This window comes from Bombina bombina, chromosome 3 (genome assembly GCF_027579735.1).
Source record: "Bombina bombina isolate aBomBom1 chromosome 3, aBomBom1.pri, whole genome shotgun sequence".
Taxonomy (NCBI): Eukaryota; Metazoa; Chordata; class Amphibia; order Anura; family Bombinatoridae; genus Bombina; species Bombina bombina.
In genome coordinates, this window is record NC_069501.1 from 179,375,342 (window position 1) to 179,400,182 (window position 24,841).

The window sequence follows — 24,841 nt, forward strand, 5'->3', positions numbered from 1 at the left end:
GGTACAAATGAGTGAAGTGAAGTATTCCGTACCAAAGGTTGTAATAGAGCATCAACAAATGTTGCAATAGTTTGTAGAATTGACCCCCTGGCAGAAACAATAGGTCAGCCAGGCAGATGAGTAGGATGCTTGTGGATCTTAGGTAAGGTGTATATTACCAGGACGATTGGAAAGTCAACCTTCAAATAATCTCTTAATGTTTTTGAGATTGTACCCGCAAGTGACAATAATTCTATGAAGGCATCAATTTTGTACTTAAAATCTTATGTAGGATCTGAGGGTAGTTTGCGATACACAGTTGTATCTGACAGCTAATTAATAATTTGACTTATGTAGTCTTAATAGTTCTGAAGCACTAGAGCACCCCCCTTATCAGCCTTTCTTTTGACCAAATCATGATTTTCCTGCAGATCTTTTAGTGCTTGTCATTGTTCATATGTCAAATTTTACGTATTGTACCTTTTTTCAGTCATTGGTCCTCAACCAATTTGGCCCTCACCATTCTAGTGAAGGTGTTAAATATAGGATGGTTACTTTTCATGTCAAAATTACCCTTCCTGCGAATAATCTTTGCTCACACCAAAATAATCCTTTAATCATAAGGTCCTTTGGAATTTATACATATCAACATGTAGGGAAAAATCATCTGCAAGTGTGGGGGGAACAAACGTTAAACCTTTTTCTAATACAGTCCACTCAGCCTCAGATAGCAGATAGGAACTTAAATTGATGATTATACTGTTAGATGTTATTGCTTGCGCCATGGTCTGGGTGGTTTTCCCCTTGATCTGGTGTCCATGTTGCCTTCTCTGTGGGTGTGGCCTCTGACTCATATGTTTTTTGACTGACTGACCATTGATTGAGATCCATAACTTACAGTGTTCACCTCAGTTACACCACCATTATTGTCAGAACTTGTCAGGTTTCTGTCCTATATATCCTCACTTCATTCAGCACCACCTGCTAATTAATTTCCTTAGCTTGTTGAACAGGTACGTTTAGTACAAGCTCTGTGCTTCCCTGGAAGAAGATTCAAACCTTATTCCTTTTGGTATGCATGAACTTTATTGAACTTTATCCTGAGACTACTAATACAGGTGAATCTCTTGATCCTGTCTATACCAAACTTATTCCTCAAGTGGAACTAACAGCCATCCGCTGCATTTGCTGTGTTCAGCACCTACCTCTCTCACTAGACCGGAGTTCCGGATCACTCTGAACTGCACCTCTGCAGTCATCTGCAAGACTGACCTCTTCAGTGAGTACTACCTCTTATGAACTAAACCGCATTGTTAGCAATACTAAATTTTGAAGATTAAGCTTGTTTATTCTAAAAAACGGAACTAGCCATTGGCTCCGCCCCTTCAGCCATATCATCTTGCCCGTGATGCAGATGCCTGCAATTGGTCAAGCCTCCAACACACCCCACTAGCAGCGTCATCTCACAGAGTTCTTATTTTGAATCTGCTTGTAGCAGCTTACATTCAGCTTCATAGAAAGAAAGCACCTCTGACTCTAACATTTAAAAACAAGGGACATTACAAACACAGATTGAATCTAATCTTCCACTTCATGCCCAGGAAAACATTGAACTGAAATATCAATATCTCTTTCTCCTGTAACCAAAAATACAGGGAAAATAAATTCCATTTCTGTTTCTTAAAGCAACATACACCATAAAGAGAATTGGGTAAATACTGCAGTTGAGGTCCACAACTTCATTACTCAGAGTGGATAGTTAAATATACCATTCTCACATACAGTTGTGACAGAACTATTGTCCAAACTATCCATAGTGGTGAGAGACCTGGGTTTGTTTACCTTCGCCTGCGACTCCTGGTGTAAAATCTTCTCTCCTGTAGACCCATGAGCCATTTTTAAATTCTATTTTCCATATAATCAGAGGTAACAGCCTCCCTTTTCCTTTCTTTTAAATTGATCAATTCATTTTCATTGGCATCCACCTGTTGTTTTAGCTTATCAAACCATGTATCCGCAGGATCCTGTTCCAATTTAGTCAGGTAAACTGTTTCAAATACCTGTACTTCAGTTTCCAACTGATTCAATAGCTCATTCACTTCCTCTATGACCAATAACATTAGGTGAAGTGAGCACTTATTTAAAAGTCAACACCCCTTCTTACATTGGCTACATTGTTACGCCCAATATTGGGGATATTTTTAATACGAAAGCCTTTGGGGATAAATAGCTTCCTATGAAATTCCGAAAAATAGCATCCATGGAGTTTTAAATCCACTCCTCTCTTTTTTAATTTATATTGTGGTTAAACAGCTGTTCAGGCTGTTCACGTTTAATTTTAATAGAAAATCCATCAAACCTTATACGGCTTGGATCTGCTTCTGTAAAATACAACACATTTGCACCCTCCACTTTATCCAACTCTCCTTCATGCTGCATTTCCTCTTGTGACATAATGCCAAAAGTGCACAATCCTCCACCAATGATGGTGCACATAACTAACTGTTTTTGTTTTGCTTTTGTAGTATGTCCACTTTGGTGCTCCATACTTTCCTCTGCATATGCGCAGTTGCGATGGATGGATGCCATACAGTTCAAAGGCAGATTTTGCTGCTCTTGGGAGACACATTTATAGGGGTGAGTAACTCATTACTGTTGTTAAGTCTGAGAATGGGGGCGACCCCGAAAATGTTTACTTAAATTATTTTATGGAAAACAGAGAGTGCCTTCTGATATTAATAATTCTCTATGCAAACTTTTAAAGTGCACCCTGGCAGCTAACTGTTGAAGAGTGTGTGCTGGATCCTTTGCTAAATACTTAAATGTACAGGTAGCCCTCAGTTTATGCCGGGGTTAGGTTCCAGAAGGAATGGTTGTAAATCGAAACAGTTGTAAAATGAAACCCAGTATATAAGGTAAGTCAATAGGAAGTGAGGGAGTTCGATTCCAGGCCCCTCTCACAATTGTCATAAGTAACAATGAATACATTATATTTAAAGCTTTGAAATTAAGACTTTAAATGCTAAACAGAATTATAAACCTAATTAAATAATCACACAACAGACTGTATCATCAAACTAAGTTTAATGAACAAAAACATTTTTTTACTTGCATTTTTCTGCAAACAGTTCTCTGCATTGTTAGCATGTAAGATAATATTGGGTCTGCCCCTATTCTATGCATTTCAATCTGGAATGATTAATAGGCAGTTAGGCATCCTCACCTCAAGCAGCTGTACAGGAAGATAATAGGGAAGTGGCTGCTAGATCTTGTTGCTCGATAGCTAAGGTCTGTTCTGTGTACACAGATTAATTTCACTCTGCTAAGTTGCATAACTTTGCTGCAACACAAGCGGACAGCTCCACCTACTGGCTATTTTAATTAGTGAACTGCTTTTCAATAGCAGTTACATGACTGAAAAAAAGGTTGTTATTCTGAAATGGCGCAAATTGAACCGGCATAAACAGAGGGCCACCTGTACAGTATATCTATATATACAGTATACAGGGCCACCTGTACAGTATATCTATATATACAGTATATATATATATATATATATATATATATATATATATATATATATATATATATATATATATGTATATATATATATATATATATATATATATATATATATATATATATATATACTGTATATATAATATGTTTTATAACCTTGCTCGTTCGGCGCACAAAAGGGAACACATTCAAGAAGCCATTGTCATCTCTAAAGCTGCTTACTGTGCATTATCACCATTAAAAAAATATATTTATTTAATAATTGGAATTATATTAATATTTTACATACATTTAAGTAAATATTTGTAATTTTAAATTCTTATTGTATGTCTCAAAGCATTATTTTAGGCTTTACAAATGCTATAAATTGTTGTAAAGAAATATAGTGCAGCATCAGTTTATCATCATCGTACTAATAATTGTAAAGGCTTTGCAATGCTATGGGAAGTAACAGAAGCCTCAATTGCTGTTTCTATATCACTTTACTAACTAATTTATTACCTATGATTTCTCAAGCAAGATTTTCACTACTTGGGATATGCAATTGTTGAACGTTTGACATTTGATTGCTAGAATGTTCACCTTGACATTGGTTCTGTTAAGTGACTGTTTCTGTAGAATGAATGTTAACATTGGAAAACTGAAGGGTAGCATTTAAATACCTGTATCAAAGCTAATTTTCAAATAATTAAATGTAACTTTTGTATATTGCATATGAGAATTACAATAATCCAATCATTTCTTTCATGTCAACCTTGTGTAATTAACTGTAAATTTATTGAGCTCCATTTTACAATAGACGGACGGACAAGGAAGTCTCAAGATCAGGAAGTCTCTTTGTATATTTAAGAGAGATGCAGAAATGACTTGGCCCACAAATATAACCACAAATATAACTGTAACTTGGCTGTCAATTATGCCGATCATATTGAATCGGGGTGATTTTAATCCACCACCTATATTTTACGACCACTGTTTCTTAACTTTCACTTCAGGCGATCCTGAAACCATGGGCCTTTGTGTGAAGGTTGCTCCCATTTATGTAAATTTGGATTAATGCATATTTGTCTTGGATAGAAGCTATCATATCATTGAGATTTTTTATTTTATTTTAGCCCTTTTTTATTTGTATCCTTGTTTGGAGAAAAAATATAATTTGCACTAGAATCCCATTCAGCTTGGTGTATTCGGTTCAAGGATGAGCAATACATTATTAAGATTGTTGTTTTAATTGAAGAAGGCAAACGATCTCTGCATTTAAAATTGCACAAGCATTCACCAGAAATGTAATGCTTCTCCCTGCTCATTGGCCGCCAATCAGCCACTAGCAAGGGCTGTCAATCATCCCGATCATATCGTATTGGGAAGATTTGAATCCACCACCTACGTCTTACGACCACTGCTTCTGAACTTTATTTTCAGGTGATCCTGAAACATGGGCCCCCAAATCAGCAACCACTGCTTGATAAATGGTGCCCTATGTGTGAAGTCTAAAAAACACTGAAGGTTGCCCCCATTCATGTACATTTGGTTTGATGCATATTTGTCTTGGATAGAAGCTTTCATATCATTGAGATTTTCTATTTTATTTGAACCCTTTTTTATTTGTATCCTTGTTTGGAAAAATAATATCATTTTCACAAGAATTCCATTCAGTTTGTTGCATTTGGTTTGAGGTTGAGCAATATAGTATTAAGATTTTTAGTTTAATTGAAGACATTGAACTTCAGGGGTTTATAGTATTTTTAATACAACAATAGAAAAGAGAACATTAGGTTGTGGAGTTGCCCTAGAAGTTGTGACATATAATAGCTAAGTCATCAAAATATTATTATTGTTGAATGACAGAAGACTACTTTGAAAGAGCTGATGATGATAGATAGTTTAAACATATATTTATATATTTATAGGGATATGAAATCCAAATTTTTTCTTTCATGATTCAGATAGAGCATGCAATGTTAAGCAACTTTCTAATTTTACTACTATTATCAATTTTTCTTCGTACTCTTCGTATCTTTATTTGAAAAAGCAGGAATGTAAGCTTAGGAGCCAGCCCATTTTTGGTTCAGAACCCTGGGTAGCATTTGCTGCATTTAAAGCCACATTCATCATTGATATGCTAAATACATTGAGAGATGCGGGCGGAGGATCAGCAGTCTGTTTTCCATTTTAGATACTGGACACTAATTCCTTAAAATTTACAAGTACTTTGACTTTTGTCTCAAATGTACTGTAACCCAGGAACCATGTGCTTTGTTATTTTTGTAACAGATCAGCAAATAATAACAACAATTATTTAGCAAGAGAATGGTAAAGCACACCAATCTATGAATACACCAAAATCTATATTTACTCAACCAACAGTTACACTCATTAATCATTTACTCCTTTGTCTTCTAGACTTATCAGATCTAAGTTTATGCTTACAATGGAGTAAACATCCCACCTCAAAACTGTCAAAGATAGAAAAGTGAAAACAATACAATGATCACTACTACATTCCTCCTTTTTTGTTTTAGCCTATGTTGTTCTCCAACTCTTCAAAAGATGTTTTTTGTGATACTGATATCTTTAACAGTGGAAGACATTCTATGTCCCAAGTGGTGAACAGTTACAAGAAAGACCCTGCTTTTTTATTATAATGAAGAGTGACTTTTTTCCCCAACAAGATATTAGTTGCATGGGCGGATGTTATTGAATCTAGACCAGTATATGTTTGATACATAGTTGGTAAGGTATTCTACCAACACATGCTTTCTCCTGATAACCATAACTTTTTTTATTCAATATTTAATCTCAAGGACAATAAAATAATGCTTTATAAGTTGTGAACTCTAAAATATATATGCTTTCTCTAACATTAATTGATCACAGAAACAAACATAATTAAAGAGTTTGTGATGGAAAATGGTATAGTTAAAGAAAGCTAAAGAATAATACTCTATTTATGTAGCATAAGGAGGGTGATGATGATATGTTGAAGTAAAATTGGCATGTTGCAAGGAAATTATTTTTGTTCCTGTTAGAAGATAAAATTGGCAAGTGCTTCATTGGTTTTGTTTATTTTCCTATGAATTACTAAATCTGCAATGGAAGATGGGAATCTCATCCAATTGGAATTTAAGATATGTTGGCCTCAATAGATAAACTGTACATTTTATTTCAACCAAACTTAATTTACATTCCAATAAAAAGCCCAAATGTCAAATGCTGTTGAACAATCTGTCAGTAATACCTAATAATAACCCTCAAGTGATATGAATCTCTGAATTATTCAATGTTAATTAATGCATTTATTTATGTCTCGTTTTTTAGACTAAATGGATATACTTCCTCTAGATAAAGGCAAATCCCATCTGGATAACACTATAGTGTCCTTGCATATTCACCCTCCTAGTAAAATGTATTTCACAAGTCTTATAATTTCTGCAATTTTTATATTTTTTACACTATTTTCTGTGAAATAAAGTTATGACTTATTGTATTAACAAATAGTGTTCTCTTTTAAAATGACATTTCTTTTATAATAGTGTTAAAGCTGCACTAGCTTTTAAACTCTATATATAGTTAGAAAAAATGTTATTGAAGAAAATTTAATACTTAAATATTTAGGCCTAGATTACAAGTGGATAGCTAATTTATCAAGTGACTGTAAATGGACAAATTTGCCCATTTATGGGTACAAGATAAATAACCAGCCATTACAAGTGGCTGGTTATTGCTATCATGAGCTTGCAGTAGCAATTAATGCTCCTAACAATTAACCAGAGGTTAATATTGCACAAAAAAGTTATAAGGGCTCAAAGGTATGAAGTCTAAGGTGCAAAGGGCTTTAACATAGAGATACATACATACACATATCTAAGTGTTTATATATATATATATATATATATATATATATATATATATATATATATATATATATATATATATGTATTTATATGTATATATGTTTTTACAGACATATAAACACATAAATACATATGTATATAATGTTATACTGTGTATTTACTGTAAATATTTCACATTCAAGTTTTCTGCATATAGTAGAATATGTTCTTTGTATTTTTAAATAGCTATTCCTATATACCGGTATATCTGTATCTATCTATCTATCTATCTATCTATCTATCTATCTATCTATCTTTATATTTATGACTAAATAGAACATATTATGCTATGTGAAGAACATTAGAATGTGAAATATTAATATTTTCATGTCAGATTAGCACACTTGAGAAAATGTGATCGGGTTTGCGCACGAGTTGGATGTTTGTTTTTTTCCCCCACTTTTATTGGTCCATTGACTTCTATGGGTGAGTACATTAATACGGTTGTGATATATTCGAAGTTTGGCATTTTGCGTGCATTGGGTTAGTGTGCAAAAAGCTCACTTCTAGCAGAGTTAGCCTAGCCCTTAGGTAGGTATTTGCCATTTTTATGGTAGTCACCTACCAATTACATTGTTTATAGGTGCATCTGCTCTTTCTAAATTGGAGTCAGATACCCCTCTGTGTTTAATGGAGGCAATAGTGTCACTAAAAGTGCCTCTTCCCCTCATCAAACAATGCACAGGTGTATAATTATTCTACCCCCCCATTTGAAAGAGCAGACTCCCCTCTTTCAAGTGAGGCAATCTCTTAAGCCTTTAAAATGCAGGTATATAGCAATAACCTGAAAGTGGAGTTTAACCTGAGAGAGAGCACACAATAGAAGTATTTGTACTGGTAATAATAGCAGTGTATAATGTACCTTGTCTATTTAGGTTTCTAATCTAGACATTATATTGAGAGTGTGACTCCTCACTGAATTTTCAAAAAAAAAAAAAGTTGAAGTTGAACCTGGAAGTCCGTACAAGCAGTGAGCGGTTTTCCATGAAAAATAATGTGAGCACTCAGGGATGATGACAGATTACAGTTTGAAGCAAATATGTCTCAAATTGTAATGTTGTTTATGCAGTTTATCTTTTATTCCCTGCCAGATTTGTATACTTGTCAGGCAGAGCGGCTTTGTCAGTCCAAGAGGAGAACCCAAAGGCTAAGTAAAAAATATTGTAAAGACTGTCTCAGAACTCTGGATAAATCTTTGGATGTGAACCACTGACAACAGTGAACAATCCACTGAAAAGCAGGTACCTTTTCAGTTGTTAGATGGTGACTGTGTAGAAGAAAACAAATCAGGAAGGTTAGGGTTAATATCGCATGACCTGAAAAACCCATAGGAGAGTTGTTGCAAACATAAACAAAGGTACCAAATGTAAATTTAAAATAACTTTGTTTGTTTAATATGTTTGTTATTTATTGTAAGGCATCTGTCAGCACATACACGATGAGATAAATCAGAGAGACTTCCAGGGTCATTTAAGCTTTTTAACTTTTTTTGACTGAAACCTTGGGCATGTGCTGGCGCTGGTCCCAGAACCTAAACAGGTGCTGGTTGGTGAGTACCCAGCCCTTGCTGCCTGTAAGTCAATCTTCTATATGAGAATATGGTGAGAGAACTTCACATCAAATATACCCAATAAAAAAGAATTTTCAGCCAATTCCATTTTACATAAAGACAAACAAAGGTCTTCTATGTACCGGCAATATGTAATAATCAATGGAGAATACACTTTATCACCTAAGATGTATTTCTTTTTCAAAATCAAACATGAACATGTTGGCGAATGATGGGGCCACAGTTTAACCCAATGCCGTCCCAAGCTTTTGTATATAAAACTCTTTCTCAAATTTAAAATAATTCTTATTCAGAACAAAATTAAGGAGCTCAAGCAAATATTGAGGATGAGGTCCCTCATATAAAGCATTAGTCTGAATAATATCACCAACTTCCTTTATACCAACCTTAAAGGGCCACTGTAAGTAAATATTTTCTATGCCTGTTACTAACTAACTACCCCAAATACGCTTTTTATCAATAGCATTTCATTAACATATCTCTACCGTATATCAGAAATCTTGTCTGCAAATTTAATTGTTTTCCAAACCCACTCCGTGGGTATCCTTTGCTCTGTACCAATCCGCTTACAATACCTAGGTTTCAAAATGGCGCTTTAAACACAAAGTTATTGGTTTAAGTATTTTGAACATGCAGTGCTGAAAATAGTGGGCAGAATAACGTGACATCATCGGCGAATAAAAGATATAACTTTTAGAACGTTATGAAACTTCGTTTTGGAGAAAATATAGGTCAGTAGGTTTTAATTAATGTTTATTAACTTTAATATGTTAGTTGTTTAGCTTAAAAATTATAACAGAAAGTAATCCTTTAATCTGGATGTTCGTATATAAACTAGATACGTCTAGAGTAACTAGTATCATAGATTCAGTCACAGGAGTTGGAAAATCTCTCAGAATCTGCAAAAACTGTAACATATCCTTGACTACAAGGGTTAGTAGAGTTGTGACTCAGGACTCTGTAAAACAGATTAGGGAACAGGATATGTATGATAGATTTGTTGAGAGGGGGTATAAACCTTGTACAGTTAAAAAGGCTCAGATTAGGGCCAGTGAAGGTAAAGAAAAATTGACTCCTAATGAACCACCCTCTTTTGTCTTCACCCCAGTGTACAATTTGCAGTCAATGCAGTTAAGTAAATCAATAAGGCAATATTGGGAATTATTATCATCTTATAATATTTAAGGTAAGGTTTGTGCTGATTGCCCCCTAGTAGGATTCTGAAGAGGAAAGAACCTGAAGGACATGTTGAACAGAGCAGATCCTGTGGAAAGCTATGCCATGAGAAAAGGGCAGTGAAGCCAGGACGTTATCACTCGGATGGATGTATGACATGTAATTCCTTGATTATTGGTCCATCATTTAGTCACCCTCGCACTGGCAAAAATGTAACTCTGAAACACAGACTCACATGCACATCAGATATGGTGGTATCATATCCATTGTTATTTACCAACCTTATAACGACTCTTATTTTCAAATACTCATATGAATAACCCCTTGTACACCTTTAAGGGTAGGTACCATGAACCACTTAAACGGTATAAAGGTTCACATAACCCTCTAATCAGAGCTTGGTATTGATGCTTATCCATAAGTATTACTATCCTCTGAGCCGTTGAACTTGAACTACAGGAATACTGCTTTGCTTACTTCTGCAAAACCGGACTTCGTTATTTGCTAACTCTGCTAAAGCTATCCGAGAATCCCGTCTGAAGCTTCCATCAGCTATGGTGACGTCACACGCCGACATCCACACATGGCTCAGTATACCGGTGAGTCTATTTCCTTCTCTCCGAATCATTACAGCTCTCTCCAGCAAGGTATGATTCTGGGACTTACGTATTATTGCTTACACTTAGGATTTCTATCCTCATCTCTCACGAACAGCTTGCCTGTGACTCGTGGAGTGGCGTCAAAACTACTTTCCACCACAACCGGCTACTACTCTGTTCACACAGATTAACCTCACAGTAAGTATTTATGTTACATGCTTTATAATGAAATATTTGTAATATTTTATCTAATGGTGTGTCTCATATAATCCTCTGCCGTATCACAAATGTTGCCACCTATACAGCTATAGAGGTCGAGTATAGAGTAACACCTAAATTAAGGGAGAGTTTCTGCTTCATATGTTATATAAAATTCTAACATAATCCATTTCATATGTGCCTGGAAGCAGGAGCACTACCACACTGCTATATCTACAAGAGGTTCTACTTTCCCAAACTATTTAAAAAAAAAAAAACAAATCTACAGTTGCGGTTCAAAAACCTAATTGGAAGTGTATCTATCTTTTTCAGTATTTACAGAAATGAACATAAAATATTGTTACCACTGACAGGTGGTCTATATTATCAAGTGTCCGTGTGGCCTCACCTATGTCGGCAAGACGGAGCGCCCCTTTAAGGCAAGGATGGCTAAACATTGCTCTACTATAAAAGCAGCGTTGAAGGGTGATGAAAGTGAGCATCCTGTGGCGCTGCCTTTTCTGCAAAAAAGGCACACTGTGGCAGATTTAAGATGTATGCCTATTGATAGAATCTTGAGACCACCCAGGGGAGGTGATGTGAAGAAATTACTGCTGCATGGGAGGGTGGAATGAATCTATAAGCTTGGAACATTACACCCTAAAGGATTGAATAATCAGGTGTCTATGTCCTGTTTTTTATCTGAAAGATAAGAATTCCCAGCCTGGGGGCGATCTGTGTACATTTGAAAGTAGTGTTTTAAATACAATGCATTTGCCTCTAATGTATGCCTTCAATAAGGATATGACTGCAAATTAAGCTGAACCACAAATAAGTAATAGTGGTAAATGTGTTACACTGGGGCTGTAAAGCATGATATTGTTTGATTAAGAGTACACAATATTCTGTAATGTATATAATGTCTATAACATGTAATAATTAGGTTAAGATTGGTTTGGTTAAGGTTTCATGACCAGAAGTAATGTGGGGGCCATCAGTGTGTTGGTTGCTATGTTTTAAGGCTATAAGGGTAATTTCTGGTGATCAGGATAATTATAAATATTGAAACCAATGCGGTTCTTCTAGTTAGCCATGTGGGAATCAACTGGCACTATTAATTTCTTAAATATGTTTGATAAGTGAACATTCAGTAAAAATGTTATTTACAATTAGAGTCAGGACCGGAAGTGCTCTGACATCACCTCCGGTAACCGTAAGGTAGCGGTTTGGCATTTTGTTTAAAAGCAGGTAGGCAATGTTAAGCTTATTATGCTGTTTGGAATATGCTGTGAACTTGGGTAAAGTTTCCCTTGACAAAGGTCCAGTGCCTGGAACGAAACATTGGGATGTGATTATTGAAAAGAAATAAAAGACAAGTGAGTTACTAAGCTGTGTTGCGAGGTGTGTGAAGCCCTGTAAGAATTTGGATATCTGCACAAGCAGTTAACACTAAAGAGGGAGTGCAGTGGTAAGATTGTATATATATATATATATATATATATATATATATATGTATATATGTATATATATATATATATATATATATACACATACATACATATACAGTATATAAGTGCATTGAAGTAATTTTTATTTAAGTAAATGAAAACATAAAAAAAAATAATTCTGCAATATTAATTTGTAATAAAGGTTTTTAATTATGTATTTACTGTAACTATTTCCCATTCCTATGTTCCGCACATAGCAGAATATGTTTTAAAAAATGTAAATAGATATTCCTATATACAGTACATCTCTAGAAATGTATATGCATGTATTCCTACGTTAAAGTCCTTTGCCTGCTTTTTTGTTTCTAACACCTGAGATCTCTTTGAGCCTTTATAACTTTTGTGTGCAATATTTCTTTTTTAATATTTTTTATTAGATAGTGTTATGAGTGTAAGAGTACTTTGTAATGTTTTTTTATGTGTTTTGTTACACTTTATTGTTTTGCAAAACAGTTAACCAGAGCTCTGAAGTCACGGTAATCATTCTAGCGTAAATCACGATTGGGTTCAAGTGATCACATTTATTTTCAACTCGAAATATGAAGCTCGATGAGCACAAACAACTGCAAAAAAACCCTTATCGCTAGCCCGCAAACGTTTGTGCGCCACTCGTAATCTGATCCTAAGTAGTTTCTTGCACTGTATTTATTAATATTTTAAGCAATAAAGTTTTCCTTTCTAGAATCTTGTCAGTAAACTTCTATACTAAAGGGCTGTTTTAAATTAACTTGTGGTGAATAAACCAGGTGGTGGGTTTTTGATAATCTATCCATTAGTGTCTATTTCCATAAAATTGTCTCTTTTGACCATTTCAGTTACCTAAACAAAGGGTTGAGGGATGCTCCTAAAGTGCAAATTAAAGAAAAGATAGAAGATATTAATTACTAGAAAGATAATTATTTCAGTCCATTTCTTTGCACACTTACAGATTAGTTTTAAGCCAAAGGTCTAGAAATATTGATTTGTGAAAATCCTGTATTATGCTAGCTTGCAAAAATATTGCACATAAATATAATTAGCCTAAATTGTATATTTATTTAAACTAGTTTGTAGAAACTATGAATGAAATTCCCTAAAAACCCTACACTTATCAACTGCCAGGTGGACCAGATTTGCTATCATGCAACTTGTCTGTCTGACCATGCGCTATTGTTTGCAGTCTGCATTTAACATTGCACAAGACAGTGCTTGTGCAATACCACCCGCAATTGGCTGCCCGTGAGCAGGGGCTGTCAATCATTCTGTTTGGATCGGGATTGGGATGATTGAAATCCACTACATTTTAGGTGGCAGAGAGGTTAAGTAGCAGCAATGTTATTGGTTGATGCTGTTATTTACAAATCATTTTATTATTTATGAACAATTTTTACTTAAAGCAAACATGATTCAAATATAGTATACATTTGTGTTTTTTTTTTTCATTATAAGGACAGTCTAGTTAAAATTAAATGTTCATGATTCAGATAGGGTATGTAAAAAACTTTCCAATTCACTTTTATCATCACATTTGCTTTATTCTCTTGGTATTCTTTGTTGAAAGCTAAACCTAGGTAGGCTCATATGCTAATTCTAAGCTCTTAAAGGCCACCTCTTATTTCAATGCATCTGACAGTGTTTGACAGCTAGAGGGTGTTAGTTCATGTGTGCTATATAGATAACATTGTGCTCTCGCCTGTGGAGTTACTTATGAGAGGGCACTGATTGGCTAAATTGCAAGTCTGTAAAAAAATGAAATAAGGGGGCAGTCTGCAGATGCTTGGATACAAGATAATCAAAGAGGCAGAAACGTGTATTAATATAACTGTATTGGTCATGCAAAACTGGGGAACAGGTAATAAAGGGATTACCCTTTTAAACAATACAAATTCTGGACTAGACTGACCCTTTTATATCCATTCTACCATATTTATATTTAAATAGTTGTCAACATCTTATTTTATTACAATATTTTTCCAATGCTTTCTAAGACTTAAGTATTATTCTACTGCTCTTTTATAACACAAATCATATTGCACTGGCATTAGATTCTACTTTGTCTTGTTTCAGACTAAGCCAAAAGAATCTTGATCCATGAAAAACAAGCCAGGAGTTTAAAAGGGTGACAACTACCTAGCAACTATTTGTTGCAATCAACATACATCTTGCAAAACAATTTTAAGGTCTGTGTTGTTTTTAATTAACTACACACGGAAAAAATAAAACTGACTGTTAGATCAGTCTATAGAAAAAATAAACAAAATATTAATCTAGGCAGGACACAGGTAAATAGAATTTTTTTTCATATTCTACCAAAACATATATAATGGCTACACAATAATATAATTAATAGCGAATGCACAGGACTTTAACCCCTTAGTGACCAGACAATTTTTCAATTTTCTTACCCAGGGTTATTTTTACATTTTTGCGGTGTTTGTGTTTAGCTGTAATTTTCCTCTTACTCATTTACTGTACCCACACATATTATATACAGTTTTTCTCGCCATTAAATGGACTTTCTAAATATACCATTATTATCATCATATCATATAATTTACTATATTTTTTTTTATAAAATATGATGAAAAAATGGAAAAAAACACACTTTTTCTAAATTTGACCCCAAAATCTGTTACACATCTACAACCACCAAAAAACACCCATGCTAAATAGTTTCTAAATGTTGTCCTGAGTTTAGAAATATACAATGTTTACATGTTCTTTGCTTTTTTTACAAGTTATAGGGCAATAAGTACAAGTAGCACTTTGCTATTTCCAAACCTTTTTTTTTTTTTTTCAAAATTAGCCATAGCTACATTGTAACACTGATATCTGTCAGGAATCCCTAAATAACCCTTCACATGTATATATTTTATTTTAGTAGACAACCCAAAGTATTGATCTAGGCCCATTTTGGTATATTTCATGCCACCATTTCACAGCCAAATGCGATCAAATAAAAAAAAATCGCTAACTTTTTTTACTAACTTTTTCACAAACTTTAGGTTTCTCACTTAAATTATTTACAAACAGCTTATGCAATTATGGCACAAATGGTTGTAAATGCTTCTCTGGGATCCCCTTTGTTTAGAAATAGCAGACATATATGGCTTTAGCATTATTTTTTGGTATTTAGAAGGTCGCTAAATGCCGCTGCGCACCACACTTGTATTATGCCCAGCAGTGAAGGGGTTAATTAGGTAGCTTGTAGGGTTCATTTTAGCTTTAGTGTAGTGTAGTAGACAACCCAAAGCATTGATCTAGGCCCATTTTGGTATATTTCATGTCACCATTTTACCGCCAAATGCGATCAAATAAAAAAAATCGTTAACTTTTTCACTAACTTTAGGTTTCTCACTGAAATTATTTATAAACAGCTTATGCAATTATGGCACAAATAGTTGTAAATGCTTCTCTGGGATCCCCTTTTGTTCAGAAATAGCAGACATATATGGCTTTTTGGTAATTAGAAGGCCCCTAAATGCTGCTGCGCACCACACTTGTATTATGCCCAGCAGTTAAGGGTTAATTAGGTAGCTTGTACGGTTAATTTTAGGTGTAGAGAGCAGCCACCCACCTGACACATCCCACCCCCTGATCCCTCCCTGACCCCCCACAAACAGATCTCTTCTCTCCCCCATCTCACAATTGTTACCGCCATCTTAAGTACTGGCAGAAAGTCTGCCAGTACTAAAATAAAAAACATTTTTTTTTTTTTTAATATTGATTCTGCAGTGTTCGATCCCCCTTAGCCCCAAACCTCCCTGATCCCCCCCAGACAGCTCTCTAACCCCCCTTCTACCTATTTGCCACTATCTTGGGTACTGGCAGCTGTCTGTGTGTTTTTTGTTTTTTTATATACAGGGAGTGCAGAATTATTAGGCAAGTTGTATTTTTGAGGATTAATTTTATTATTGAACAACAACCATGTTCTCAATGAACCCAAAAAACTCATTAATATCAAAGCTGAATAGTTTTGGAAGTAGTTTTTAGTTTGTTCTTAGTTATAGCTATTTTAGGGGGATATCTGTGTGTGCAGGTGACTATTACTGTGCATAATTATTAGGCAACTTAACAAAAAACAAATATATATCCATTTCAATTATTTATTTTTACCAGTGAAATATAACATCTCAACATTCACAAATATACATTTCTGACATTCAAAAACAAAACAAAAACAAATCAGTGACCAATATAGCCACCTTTCTTTGCAAGGACACTCAAAAGCCTGCCATCCATGGATTCTGTCAGTGTTTTGATCTGTTCACCATCAACATTGCGTGCAGCAGCAACCACAGCCTCCCAGGCACTGTTCAGAGAGGTGTACTGTTTTCCCTCCTTGTAAATCTCACATTTGATGATGGACCACAGGTTCTCAATGGGGTTCAGATCAGGTGAACAAGGAGGCCATGTCATTAGATTTTCTTCTTTTATACCCTTTCTTGCCAGCCACGCTGTGGAGTACTTGGACGCGTGTGATGGAGCATTGTCCTGCATGAAAATCATGTTTTTCTTGAAGGATGCAGACTTCTTCCTGTACCACTGCTTGAAGAAGGTGTCTTCCAGAATCTGGCAGTAGGACTTGGAGTTGAGCTTGACTCCATCCTCAACCCGAAAAGGCCCCACAAGCTCATCTTTGATGATACCAGCCCAAACCAGTACTCCACCTCCACCTTGCTGGCGTCTGAGTCGGACTGGAGCTCTCTGCCCTTTACCAATCCAGCCACGGGCCCATCCAGCTGGCCCATCAAGACTCACTCTCATTTCATCAGTCCATAAAACCTTAGAAAAATCAGTCTTGAGATATTTCTTGGCCCAGTCTTGACGTTTCAGCTTGTGTGTCTTGTTATGTGGTGGTCGTCTTTCAGCCTTTCTTACCTTGGCCATGTCTCTGAGTATTGCACACCTTGTGCTTTTGGGCACTCCAGTGATGTTGCAGCTCTGAAATATGGCCAAACTGGTGGCAAGTGGCATCGTGGCAGCTGCACGCTTGACTTTTCTCAGTTCATGGGCAGTTATTTTGCGCCTTGGTTTTTCCACACGCTTTTTGCGACCCTGTTGACTATTTTGAATGAAACGCTTGATTGTTCGATGATCACGCTTCAGAAGCTTTGCAATTTTAAGAGTGCTGCATCCCTCTGCAAGATATCTCACTATTTTTTACTTTTCTGAGCCTGTCAAGTCCTTCTTTTGACCCATTTTGCCAAAGGAAAGGAAGTTGCCTAATAATTATGCACACCTGATATAGGGTGTTGATGTCATTAGACCACACCCCTTCTCATTACAGAGATGCACATCACCTAATATGCTTAATTGGTAGTAGGCTTTCGAGTCTATACAGCTTGGAGTAAGACAACATGCATAAAGAGGATGATGTGGTCAAAATACTAATTTGCCTAATAATTCTGCAATCCCTGTAGAATAAAATAATTTTTGTATTGTAGCTGCCCCCCCTCAATACCCTACCCCTCCCCTCCCAGATCCCTTGCTCAACATTTATTCTCTCCTCCCTCTTCCTCCTTCCCATACATTTTTAGAGTTATTAATGTAAATGTGATACGCATGCTTCCAGCATTTGAAACCCCAGAGGACGTGTCAGACACGTCCTTGGTCGATAAGGGGTAAATGGGGTTAATGCCCTCCTGTATAAGGGACCAGATAATACATCAAGAACCCCCCCACTCTGTCACATACAAAAGAAAAAAACTTAATTTCCCTTATACTAAAAAATACTCAACATGATACCCCATTAAGGGTTAGCGTGGCTGACATTGCTCTAGTTCAATGAATATTGTGACCTCCCTAAACAGCGCTCATATTATAAGTTGAAAGTTATAGGTTGCACTCGAGCAAAAGACGAAACTGTGCTAGAATATTTAGCGCAACTTGAAACCTATATATATTTGTTTATATATAGGTGTGTGTGTTTATATATAAATATCTATAAATATCTATAAATGTGTATTTGTGTTATAATAGGTTAAAATATCTATGTGCAGACATAAAAACATATATAGTCATGTAAACACATAACACATGCATATATATATATATATATATATATATATATTAGAGGGATCCAGATCCAGCGCTCAGAGAAGGGAGAAAAGACAAGAAAAACACAACTTATGGTGCAGTATGTAAGCCCTTGATATGATGTAGACAATAAGAATAAAGAAAGGTTCTCACCTTGTTCAACCTCAAACATGTGATGTATGTAGTTTGCACAGGGGAGTTTTTTTGTGTCCCTTTCTGTGTTAGAGATGTTACTTTATCGTCAACCTTTTGGAGTATGGGATTTCTTTCCTCTGCCTCCTGGAGTATGCTGTTTGCTCCTTTTCCTCTATGGAGTATGGTAGAGTGTGATAGTAGAATGATGATCACACCTTTTCCAATGTGAAGTATGGTAGAAGTAGGAAATGATACTAAAATAATGCACTTAATTTTATGCTTTATAGATAAAAAAACAAATTTATTCAATAAAAGCAAACATTATTAAAAAATTGTATTTGGGAATTTTTGCAGGTTACAGACCCAAATTCAAGTTCGTAATACTGATTTTCCTGCACTGAATCTCAAATGTTATCTGGTGCTTGTACTTTCCAGAAAAACGGAAGTAAGAAAACTATCCCAAAAAACGGGTGTTTCCTATCTTGACACCTTGCAGTGATGGAAGCCTTAAGGCATCCTCTCAGTGTTTGAGTTAGTATCTTGTTTGTGTTCTATCTATGTGTAGAACTATTGAGTAAAGCTAGATAGCGATGAAATTGTTAAAAATAGTTCCAGATTTTCGTCTGTTTCGCCGCACCGCAACTGACATCAATAACCCTTTGACGAAGTGAACACAGTTCACGAAACGCAAAAGGGCACGCCCATTATTGACGTCACTTCCAGTCGGGCGAGACGGATGAAAATCTGGAACTATTTGGAACAGTTTCATCGATATCCAGCTTTACTGTATATAGATAGAACACAAACAAGATACTAACTCAGACACTGACAGGAAGGCTTCCATCACTGCAAGGTGTCAAGATAGGAAACACCTGTTTTTTGGAATAGTTTTCTTACTTCTGGTTTTCCGGAAAGTACAAGCACCAGATAACATTTGAGATTCAGTGCAGGAAAATCAGTATTACGAACTTAAATTTGAGTCTGTAACCTGCAAAAATTCCCCAAATACAATTTTTGGATAATGTTTGTTTTTATTGAATAAATTAGTTTTTTTTATCTATAAAGCATAAAATTAAGTGCATTATTTTAGTATCATTTCCTACTTCTTCCATACTTCATAGAGGAAAAGGAGCAAACAGCATACTCCAGGAGGCAAAGGAGCAAAAACCACACTCCAGGAGGCAGAGGAAAGAAATCCCATACTCCAAAAGGTTGATGATAAAGTAACATCTCTAACACAGAAAGGGATTTAAAAACCTCCCCCGTTCAAACTACATACATCACATGTTTGAGGTTGAACAAGGTGAGAACCTTTCTTTATTCTTATTGTCTACATCATATCAAGGGCTTACATACTGCACCATAAGTTGTGTTTCTCTTGTCTTTTCTCCCTTCTCTGAGCGCTGGATCTCGATCCCTCTACTACATACTCTCATTATCCTTTCCACTGGTGATAGTGGAAATCCCAGCAGCAATTGAAATACATCAGGAGAAACTTTCAAGCAGATTTAACATCTGCAGTGTGCACAGCACATATCAAAATACCAATTGACTCATATATATATATATATATATATATATATATATATATATATATATATATATATATATATATATATATATATATATATATATATTAAAAATCCAGCGCAATAAAGCATTTTCTTTATCTGAAACATCATTTCTCATGTCCTCTTCCCTTGAAGAGGGACAACAGATTCCACAGTGCTAAAAACATACATAGGTATAATATGCAAAGGTAGCATTTATAGGAGATAAACTGTTTTTTGGTTTAATAAAAAATAAAAATATTGCTCAAATATGAAATTAAAACATATATGATCATCAAAATGAGCATTTAGGATTATAGTGATGTGTTTGACTCCATTGTCTTTTTACATTTAGTTTTTCAGGATAGCCAATCAGAACTTTTAATAGGAAAAGTATTGGTTCTACTTAATCAATGTTTGTTTGGTTGGCAACAGTGCATGGAAATGTTAGTGGCCAAAAGTAGGTTGAAACCTCAGTGACCTACCAGTAAGCCTGTTTCTCCACTACCCCTTCCTCAACTGTACTCATCCCTCTCACTATACTAATGTTTTTTGATCATTCTTTCAAAGAGAACTTTCTCTGTGCTGTAAGGAGCATATGTACATATGCTTTGCTTTACCATAATGGCTCTTACTGAAAAAAAATGCTTTTGTTACAAGGTAAGACATTTAGTGCAAAAATGCTTCTATCCAAAATTCAGATGCATTCTTTCTTTCATGAGCATGATATGTGTAAATGTGCGCTGGTATTATAAGTAAAGTACAATGTGAATGCGACCTTGCATTCCCTTTGCACGGAAGCTTTGCGCTCACGCTTTCATAGGCTCCAATGGGCATCTTGTTCTGATGCTGTCAGACACAGCAAATAACTGAGTGCAGCATAGGGGGTAAGTCGTGCAGCGTTGGGCAACAAATTTAAAATATATAGTATATAGAAACATAGAAACATAGAATTTGACGGTAGATAAGAACCAAAAAGGCCGGCATCAAGTCTACCCATATTACATAAATCCACAGAGAGGCAGCACCTTGCAATATAAAAAGTCTTTATTTCCACATACTGGAATAAAACAGTGACATTTCGGGTACAAGACCCTTAATCATGATTAAAGGTCTTGTACCCGAAACGCCACTGTTTTATTCCAGTATGTGGAAATAAAGACTTTTTATATTGCAAGGTGCTGCCTCTCTGTGGATTTGTGAATACTGAAGGGATTACAGCACCCTTTTTTTGGCCTGCACCTGACAGTGGAGCTGAGCTACAAAGTGTTTCAATACCCATATTACATGTTACTTTTTTTCTTAGGATAGTCTTATGCATGTCCCAGGCATTTTTGAATTCCTTTACAGTCTTTGTGTTTACCACCTCAAATGTAAGTTTATTCCATGAATCCACCACCCTTTCTGTAAAAAATGCATCCTCAAATTTCTCCTGAATCTGCTACCCCCTAACTTTACATTGTGACCCCTTATTTTGGCATTTTTTTTGTGAAAAATGCTTTCAGCTTCTATTTTATTAAGTCCCTTCATATATTTGAAGGTTTCTATAATGTCACCTCATGAAGTTTCCCTTTAAATGACGTCATCCAAGATGGCATCCCTTACATTCCGATTAATAGCCAATAGGAATTAAGGGGGGGAAATCCTATTGGCTATTGCAATCAGCCAATAGGATTGAGCTCGCTTTCTATTGGCTGATTGGAATAGCCAATAGAATGCAAGCTCAATCCTATTAGCTGATTGGATCAGCCAATAGGATGAAAGCTCAATCCTATTGGCTGATTGCAACATCCAATAGGATTTTTTCCCCTCTTATTTCCTATTGGCTGATAGAATTCTATCAGCCAATCGGAATGTAAGGGACACCATCTTGGATGACGTCATTTAAAGGGAAACTACATTCTTCAACAGCCATCGGAAGAAGAGAATGCTCTGCGACGGATGTCTTGAAGATGGACCCGCTCCGCGCTGGATGAATGAAGATAGAAAATTCTGTCTGGATGAAGACTTCTGCCTGCTTGGATGAAGACTTCTGCCAGCTTCGATGAGGACTTCTGCCCACTTGGATGAGGACTTTGCCGCCTGGATGAGGATGGATGTCCGGTCTTCGAAAACTGTAAGTTGATCGTCGGGGGTTTATTTAGATAGGATTTTATTTGGGGGGTTTGGTTGTGTGGGTGGTGGGTTTTACTGTTGGGGGGTTGTTTGTATTTTTTTTAAAAGGTAAAAGAGCTGATTTCTTTGGGGCATTTCCTACAAAATGCCCTTTTAAGGTCCATTGGTAGTTTAGTGTAGGTTAGAGTTTTTTTATTTTGGGGGGGCTTTTTTATTTTGATAGGGCTATTAGATTAAGAGTAATTCATTTTTCTTTTTGATAATTTCTTTTTTTATTTTGTGTTATTTAGTGTTTATTATTTTTTGTACTTTAGATAATTGTATTTTGTTAATTTAATTAATTTAATTTTATTGTAATGTTAGGTTTTAGTGTAAGGCAGGTTAGGTTTTATTTTACAGGTAAATTTGTATTTATTTTAACTAGGTAGCTAGTAAATAGTTAATAACTATTTACTAACTAGTCAACCTAGTTAAAATAAATACAAACTTACCTGTGAAATAATAATAAAACCTAAGATAGATACAATGTAACTATTAGTTACATTGTAGCTAGCTTAGGGTTTATTTTACAGGTAAGTACTTATTTTTAAATAGGAATTATTTAGTTATAAATAGTAAGTTTTATTTAGAATTATTTTAATTATGTTAAAGTTAGGGGGTGTTAGTGTTAGGGTTACGTTAGAGTTAGGGTTAAACTTAGGGTTAGGGTTACGTTAGGGGTTAATATATTTATTTAGTGTTAGTGATGTGGGAGGCCAGAGGTTTAGGGGTTAATAACTTTAGTATAGTGGCGGCAGCGACATTGGGGGCAGCAGATTAGGGGTTAATAACTGTAATGTAGGTGGCGGCAACGTTGGGGGCGGCAGATTAGGGGTTAATAAGTGTAGGTAGGTGGCGGCGACGTTGGGGGCAGCAGATTGGGGTTAATAAGTGTAGGTAGGTGTCGGCGACGCTGGGGGCGGCAGATTAGTGGTTAATAAGTGTAAGTAGGTTGCGGCGACTTTGGGGGCATCATATTAGGGGTTAATAAGAGTAATGTAGGTGTTGGCGACGTTGGGGGCGGCAGATTAGGGGTTAATAAGTGTAATGTAGGTGTCGGCAATGTCAGGGGCGGCAGATTAGGGGTGTTTAGACTCAGGGTTTATGTTAGGGTGTGGGGTTTAAACATAAAACATTTTTCCCCATAGACATCAACGGGGCTGCGTTACGGAGCTTTACGCTCCGTGATCGCAGGAGTTAGTTTTTTCTTTAGCCAGCTCTCCCCATTGATGTCTATGGGGAAATCGTGCACGAGCATGTCAAAACACCGCTTGTATTTGGGTGATGTATGGAGCTCAACGCAACCATATCGCCTGCACAAGCCGGGTTTCTGCAAACCTGTAATAGCAGCGCTATGAAAGTTGAGCAGTGAAAATAACTTGCAAGTTATTAGCAAGCCAGCCATAACGCAAAACTCGTAACCTGCCTGAATGTCTTTTATGCTTATATACATATATATTTATGTGTTTATTTAACAAATCCAGAGGTAAAAGCACTCACAATCATAGTCCGGGGTGCACAGCAAAATAGTACACAATTCCAAAAAGAAGCAGGCACTCTCCGTTTGAACTTCAAAATAATTTTACTTAGTGACGTTTCGGGGTTTCACCCCCATCCTCAGACTTACAACAATAGTGAACAAACACAGTGATATACTTATACCCCCCTAACACCAATTATGCCTTCAATATATCAATAATACAATAAACCAATAAACAAACATTAGCAAATACAGTCACCTAGACTCCATCGTGATCTGGCTCACAGCGGTGCACACCCGGCGCTTCCATTACGTCAGCTGCATGGAGACAGCGCTCTCTAGTGAATCACACCCCCGGAAGCCGCCAACCACCTACCTCTGCCAACCACAGCAAAAGAACGTCATCAAAAGACGTTGTATGTAGCTGGAGGCTTAATTCCCAGTGATCGTTTAGCCAACTATGTGATCCTATGTAAAAAAGTAAACATTAAAAGCATTATCAATACAACATATTATACATAATTTAAAATATCATTTCTCCATCAAACTATTTCTACTCTTTGTATTATATTAGGATGTAGCATAGATACAAATACTACCAAATATAAATCGCTATCTAGCATAAGGATTTAACTCCATATTACCCCTGCATTCTGCTATTCTATACTCCATACTAGAGCTCACTAAATTGGAAATAAACACATAAGTAAAGTAATAATGGTCAATATTATAACACTATAGGAAGATATTTAGGACCTTTTGGAAAACATATTAGAAAAAATTAGAAAAACATTTTGAAAAGCATTTATGAAAGACCTTTTCAGAAAGACATTTTCAGCAAAACATTTTCAGAAAAAACACTGCCAATCCAGCTTTACGTTCAGACCCTTAGGGGTCAAGGTGTCCAATTCATATGTAAATCTGGACTCCTTCTGCTTTTCGGAACAAAGTGGTCCTTAGACCATCATCAGATTTGAAAATCTTTAAGTCGAGGAATTCTATCACCTCCTGGTTCCAGTTCATTTTGAACCTGAGTGTTCTGTGCTCAGTGTTTAGTTCATT

The 24,841-nt window shown here is 35.8% G+C and overlaps 1 long non-coding RNA gene across 1 annotated transcript in view; it reads left to right on the forward strand.

Moving 5' to 3' along the window:
• The first annotated feature begins 828 nt into the window (after positions 1-828).
• The window catches only part of LOC128651539 (uncharacterized), a 55,302-nt gene continuing 31,289 nt past the window's right edge, over positions 829-24,841 (forward strand). The window contains exons 1-2 of the long non-coding RNA XR_008401116.1: positions 829-1,258; positions 2,505-2,616. This is a non-coding gene — a long non-coding RNA (uncharacterized LOC128651539). The remainder of the gene's footprint in view (positions 1,259-2,504; positions 2,617-24,841) is intronic.